The sequence below is a fragment of the Poecilia formosa genome, unplaced genomic scaffold, assembly GCF_000485575.1.
Source record: "Poecilia formosa unplaced genomic scaffold, Poecilia_formosa-5.1.2 Scaffold774, whole genome shotgun sequence".
Classification (NCBI taxonomy): Eukaryota; Metazoa; Chordata; class Actinopteri; order Cyprinodontiformes; family Poeciliidae; genus Poecilia; species Poecilia formosa.
This window is the reverse complement of record NW_006800713.1, coordinates 15485-22676: the sequence shown is the minus strand read 5'-3', so window position 1 is coordinate 22676 and position 7192 is coordinate 15485. Positions and strand designations below refer to the sequence as shown.

The following is a 7192-nucleotide window of genomic DNA, read 5'->3' as shown; positions in this document are numbered from 1 at the left end:
CAGAAAGCACTTCACCTCCTGTAAGGAGCATGGCCAAAGCTCTCACAATTCAAACTATAATTAGGAAATGCTCATAGAAGTGTCTCGCCCTCAGAGTTCTTGTTTCAGGTAAGGCAGTGAGAAACTGAAGTGATTCCAGACTGCTAATGTCTGTCTCAGCAGAAGTCTGGGCTCTGTTATTGTTTTAGTGCAAAGGTCCAAATAAACCCAGCGTGGGTCACAACCTCAATGATATGAACCAAATGTGCTGCAATTTATGACCTTTGTTGAGAGATTTAGCCTGAGAAGTGGATGAATGTATGTGAGCTGTGATAGACATTTGTATGGAAAACAGAACTTTATCTAGCCATAGTGCTGTCAGCTTGATATGCAATTCTAATTTATAAACTTGCCCAAAAACAAACAAACAAAAAAAAAACATTATTTTGTATTAAAGATGTACATAGTTTCCCTAAAGTCAATAAGTCCTTTCATCTATAACATCAAGTCTGGGCTTCATCATGTTAGACAGCTATATTTTTGAGGTACTGTCTTAAAAAATTACATTTATCTGCTAATCTATTAATAACAAAGCTAATTTATTTGTTTAGCACTTTTGCTAACTTTGAAAACTTAGGTTCCTCTAAATTTTCCAGAGAAATTCTGAAGTATAATTTACTGTGTTATTCTTGTCGTAAAATTTCAGTCAACTAAAGTTGGACAACTGTGTTGAAGGTTTGGTTATTTGGTTAAGAATTCTTCAGGTAGTTCAATGTTTACGTTCATATTATTATTTTGAAGTGGGTGAAAGCTGTTGATGCAGCACCTCCTTTTTTGTTAAGTAACTTTATTGAGCAAGTAGCAAGCATACAACAAACAAACGAGGTCTCAAAACACAAGAGTAAGCAAACAACTCAAATACCCAAGGAAAACACCAAGTTGCATATAATTTAAGTTCACCTTAGTGATGGACTCTGTTCTGTTTTGAAGTTATAAATGTTGTTTTTTATACAAGATAAAAGGGAGAAAGCCTGCCCTCTCATGTTATTTTAAGGTACTACAACGTAGTAAGTTTTGTTATTCGAAACAAAACTTATTAAACGGTAGAAATAGACATCGTTGGTGTCCGTTGGTGTAAATTACTGTTGAAATATTTCATGTATGGTTGCATTGCCGGTATGTATTAAGTTTGTAACTTTGTAACATTGTTTCTGTCTAGCGATAGCGCTCTAATGTGTTGTTTTAAGGTAGAGTATGTTTATGCTAATTAGATGCGAGGATATCGCAAGGTTATCGGGTGCGCAGTTGGTAGCCTAGATGTACGCATATAGATGTGATGTTCGGTAGAAATTGAATATATTGTATTTTATGCTGCATATGATCACATATTTATTGTATTTTTTGTCTTCATTTCAGTTTTACCCTTTTAATTGTCATTAAACCTGCTGACAACGTCCTTCGGTCTTCAGAGTCGTGACATGAGAAAGGTGTTAGAAAGCCTTTGCATCAGACATGCACCAGTAACGGCACAGACTCAGTTTTTCTTTTCTTCAGATAAAAGCCAGAGTCTATCAATTGTCAACAGTTGGAGGAACCACATTTGGATCCGGAAGCCACTCATCGAGCTCCACTTACTGGGTTGCTTTGAGTTGAGGCAATCTGTCTGCAGTGCACTCCTCAGGGCCACATACAGCCCTGTATGTGGCCCTGTGATGCTCTGGAATGGCTCCATTTCTCCGGCGTGCCATGCCTTCTCCAGCCTGAGGTTCCTCTCTGCCCCAAGCACCCGCCAGTCTACCTCCCAGGACTCTGCCCCTAGTGAAGGGATTCTTGCTCTTTTTTCTGGAGTGTGTCTGACGATTGCCTCACCAAGTCAGTTCGCGTCTTCCTTCTATCTCAGCTCATTTTATCTTTCTTTGATTAGTCTCTGCAGACACCTGTAGGAGAAGCCAATTACTGCGCTCCGCCTCTTTAGACAACCAGCCATCAGTTCAGTGCATTTGAATTGTTAAAGAAAAAAACAACACAATACAGACCAGCAAAATACAACCAAAAATTCCAACAATCACATTTTCCCCTGTGCAACACAACACTTACATGAACAAATAATCAGGGGAGTTAATTGATCAAATACATGAAAATGTGCAATAAGACATTTGACCCTGTTGAGGGAAAAATAACATGTCAGAGATTCTTGGTGGGTATCAGCTTGGTTGAATTAATGCTTTAGCTTTAGCTTTAGCATTAGCGGTACCAGTGTTTATGATTAGTGGTTTAGGGTTAGCACAACTTACTACCTAGTTAGTGGTGATCACCGCGGGTTAGTGTTGAGCAGATGACAACAATTCAGAATTTAAATTTCTTATCCATCCACCCACTACCCACTCCATGGACCTTACCACAGGGGCCGCGTTTCATTGGCTAATGCCCATTTCATGTCACAGCACAGCTACCACGTGCGTGACCATCTCACAAACACAAGCTACAGTAGTAAACACATGCTAATGTACATTGTGGACTAGCAGACCGGCAGAAAGTTTTTGCATCCGGACTCGAAAAAGAATGGTTCTCCACTGTCAGTGGGGTATCTGTTCAGGTGATGTCAGGTATCCTGATCGTATTTGTGGAACTAAAATTCACAGTTTTCCAAAATCTGAAACGGGATGCCTTGCTTGGATCAAAGCTTGTGCACGACCGCATTTGCAGCTCAACCGTCGTAGGATCAAAAGGACAAAGGAGTGTGTGCTGGTGTAAGTATTATTGCTTTGCTTTCTTTGTGTTTAGTGAATGGGGATACTTTGAGTGATTATTTATCCATTTGAGATTCTGCTTTACAGCTTCAGTAATAAAAACAGCCATTATGAAAACCTTTTAACTAAGTACAGCATAATGGCAGTACCGATACAACTTCTACACCTTATAGCCTGTATGTCACACAGTCTTACGTTAACTGAACAGATCAATATGCAATGTGTACCGTATCTAACACACATTAATGATTTTATTTTTTACCTGAGAAGGCTTTTTACTAAACTGTAATCATGTTAGCCACGCTAGCACCGAGTACAGTGTATCAGGCGTAGGTACATTCAAACATTTGCCAACAACAGAAATCACTGATTTCAAAAATAACCCTCAAAACCATGAATGCCCGACTTACCCAGCCTTGCAAGAACAATAGGCATCAGTGATCTTGTCCACAGCTATATTTATGCTGAGGGTGTGAGGATCTGCTGTTTTCCTCATCGACCGGTAGCATTTCGCTGTGACGCGCACAATGTTGGAGGCATCGCGTGACTCAAACACCTTGATTTCGTCCAAAAAAGATGACATGAACTTGTTGGTTCCCCTGTCCATTGTCGTGGCTGATATTTTGTCGAAATCCGGCAGAAATGCTACACTAATCGACTCAGAAATACTCTGCAGAGTCAGTCAAAATGAAAGACGCCATGTTTACACATAGAAACTAAGCTCTGCGAGGCTTTGTTTGTGAGCCATGCAGCCAGGTGGGATTTTAGGGGGCGTTTCTGGGTGGAGCTTGGTAAGGTCGATTGAGTCATCTGTTTTTATGTCTGTCCATCCATATTTTTTGTGGTTTTTGCAGGTTTCATACTTCAAGTGTGACCTCTGTAGGAATGTGCGCCATCAATTCACAGTGGAGTTATGAAAAAACTAATTTAAAAATAAATTGAAATTCACCTGGAAATAAATGCACTTTGTTGTGGAAGAGTTTGTTCTAGGGTGCAAGACGGAGCCCCGTCCTATTTCACCCTATTTCACTCCTAAAACCAAGGACAGGCTGACTAACGAGGTCATTTTTACTGGACTTTAGGTTTATTTACTCAACATCTTTGGTTAGGGCATTATAGGGTAGCTTTTTAAGCAAATACTCAAATCCTTACCAGAGCCAATTGTTTAAAAACCCATTGAGAATGTGTCTAGACAAATGGTTTCTCAGAGAAACCATTCTACTCAATGGTATTAAGTCAATTTGTTTCTCATCTTCCCTACAGCGACATTAAAAATGCTGAGTTCAGCGGTTTTGACCATTACATGTTATGGCATTTACATGCCATAACATATAAATGTACAACATCCAAAGTGGGGGGACACTGTTGGTTATCACAAGATACAAAAGAAATGGCTGCTTCATCAAGTGGTGAAAGTCAACACATCTCAAACCCTTGAGAGTCTGGTCTGTATATAATAAAATAAATTGTTGTTGATTTCAGGAAAAAATCAACCAAGTCACGGCACTCTCTTTGTCAAATATGCTGTAGTGGAGCAGGTCAGCAACGTTATATTTCTGGAGATAATATAATGTTGGGACCAAGTCACTGACAATTTGACCTGGTCCCTCCAAACCTCTGGTCTGGTGAAGAAAGCTCAGCAACGTCTGCACTTTTTACGTCGGATGAGAAGAGGAAACCTCCCCCTTCCCATCTTCACCCCATTCTACAGAGGGACAATAGAGAACATACTGACCAGCAGCATGTCTGTATGGTTTGGAGCATGCAACTGGCAATGTGTAGAGAGTGTGGTGAGGACAGCTGAGAAAATCATTGGGACTGAGCTTCCTTCCATCCTTGACACCGCGCACAGTTGCTGCCTGTGAGTTCGGCAGAGCTCGGTCGATTATAAAATACCCCTTTCACCTTCAGTATGGTTTGTTCTCCCTGCTGCCATCTGGGAAAATGTTCAGCAGCTTCAAATGCAGAACAACCAGATTCTGCAACAGCTTCATCCCTCATGCCGTAAGACTACTAAACTATTTTTTATTGTTTTTCATATTGATACTTTTTAATTCTATTTATTTTATTATTATTGGAGCTTTGCAAATGTTGCTCAATATGTAGATTTTAAATGTACAACCAATGACAAAGTCTGTATGTGAATGTCTAATATTCATGGAAGGACAGCTCTGATCAAATGTCTTTTATCCATGTCCTTCCTCTGACTCTACTCCCAGAAAACCTCAAAGAATTGTGGGGTAATCAGACGGTGAGTCGGCTGTAAGTCGTGAATCTCAATGCAGACTTGTACTATCTGATTGTCATCTTACCCTGAAAAATTGCCTTGACCAAAGTTAAATTCCAAAGGAGGAGTCAGACCCTAAAGTGTTGAAATTTACTGAAGTCACGTTCTAATCTGTATTTGACCATATGACTGTAAAATGTTTTTAATTCAAATATTTAATAATAATAATAATAATAATAATAATAATAATAAATGTAATTTGTACCGCACTTTTCATTAGAAAAAATCTCAAAGTGATTAACAAGATTGAGTTGCTTCTGATGAGAAAATACCTAAAGTTTTAGTTATTTTTAGTTTCTGACAATAATTTCTCAGAAGCCCTGCTGCCCAGTTACACAAGATGAGGAATAGTTCACTTTTTGTTTTTAAAAGAGCATACCAACACTATGAAGAAAAGGCCTGTAAACATACCACCGCTGGTAGAGGTACAGCAATGGTCAAACGTAAAATCTCAATGCAAGTTTTCTTCCATAACCTGCTTGTTTATATGCAGAAAAGGGATTAAGTCAACCATCTGAGTATTTTCTCAGATGTTATTGTTCTCATTTGTCTGGCAGTAATAGCAGAAAATCCTCCGTCATCCTTGAACGGCTGCTGCGGTTGTGTGTGTGTGTGTGCGTGTGTGTGTATGTGTCTGTGTGTCTTTCTCTCTCTCCATCTAACGAGCCTCCACTGGCTCTGTTTTGCAGCCCATGAATTAAATTACATGATGCCGAAGCTCTGGGGGGCCAGACTGGAGGCTCCACTCACACAGTGATGTGAGTGGAGTGGGTGAAATAACTCTCCTGGTCTACCTCCTCCACAAAGATTCAGTGCCATCGTGTTGACATGACAAGGAGGTGCTCCCGACTTTAAAAGCTGTCTGTCTCTTCCACTGTTTTCTCAGATGGTTCTCTCCTCATCTTAACTACACATTTATTCTCCTTCTCTTTTTCTCTCTCTCCACCCACAACCTCTGATTAATTAAGTATGACTCTCCAAGGGAAAAATGCACATTAGTCAGTTTGTTTTATTGTCATTGAGTCCAAATATGGTGTGTTTGTAGCTACATGTTAAGTCAGAACTTCGGGGAAAGAGGAGTAAAAGTATCAATCCTTTGGTACATTCTTGACCATATGCTCTTTGAGAAAAGACTTAGAAACCTGGATATCCTGCAGTGCTTGATGTGGAAGAACTAATTTGGAATGAAATGTTGAAGTTGATCTTGTGCGTCTGACCTGCCAAAAGAAGTTACAACACCTCCCAGAAGTGCTTACACTCAAACTTTTCCACATTTCCAAAGCATTTCATGTAGAATTTTATTGAATGAACAAATAAATGTTGTGTACAAGCCTGTGGTGTGTCAACATCAATTATCAAGTCTCGCCACAGATTCTGATTTGGATTTAGTTCTTTACTGTGACACGACTGCTTACATGAAATGGCGTTTGTTGCTTCATTAGTCCCTCCCAACCTCATCCTCCACCAGGTTGTTTTCTTTCAGTTTCATTGGCTTGCAACCAAAGGGAGCCTTACATTTGCTAAGGGTATGTTTGTGCCGGGCAGCAGAAGTTTGGTCATTCCAGTGGAACTGATGATGAAGCTTTTTATTTCAAAGACTAGGAGTCTATGGAGGAGAAAGGATTGGGGCCAGTGCTTTGCCACCCTGTCAAAAAAATGCTTTTTGTTTCATACGACTATGTGAGTAGTTGGACTTCCGTTTCAAAAGTGCGCCAAACTTTGTCGATGTTCCGCTAATTAAAAAAAAACAAAACATAATTTTGCAATTGTGGCGTTTTTATCAAATAAGAAATGCAATTAAAATCACATGTAAATAAGTTTGTTCATGCAATAAGTCATTGTAGAACATCCTACAACTACTTCCTGTTGTTTTTTTCATGGTTTTTGCCAGTGGCAAAATGTGATTGTTGATCATATGATTTGTGTGATGTGAGTCTATTACAGTTTTGTGAAATAACCAGTTTGATATGGCCAAAAAAAATACATGATCCTAGCTCCAAAACTTATCAAAAATATTTTTTGCAAAGTTGACTTGTGAATTTTAAGCAAATTTCTTTACAAAATGTCAAATACCATGGTCATGGAAACATAGCTACTGAGAGCTGATATTATTTTGGATGAAGTATGGGAGAGCCTCCACAGAGCTGAGCAGGTGTAAAGTGTTCATTACACTGTA

At 39.3% G+C, this 7192-nt stretch overlaps 1 long non-coding RNA gene across 1 annotated transcript; it reads left to right on the top strand.

The window, feature by feature from the left end:
• Nucleotides 1–871: 871 nt before the first annotated feature.
• LOC107834799 (uncharacterized) lies at nt 872–1527 on the top strand. Its single transcript, XR_001660623.1, has 2 exons — nt 872–1155; nt 1396–1527. It is a non-coding gene; the product is annotated as an uncharacterized LOC107834799 (long non-coding RNA).
• The last annotated feature ends 5665 nt before the right edge of the window (nt 1528–7192 follow it).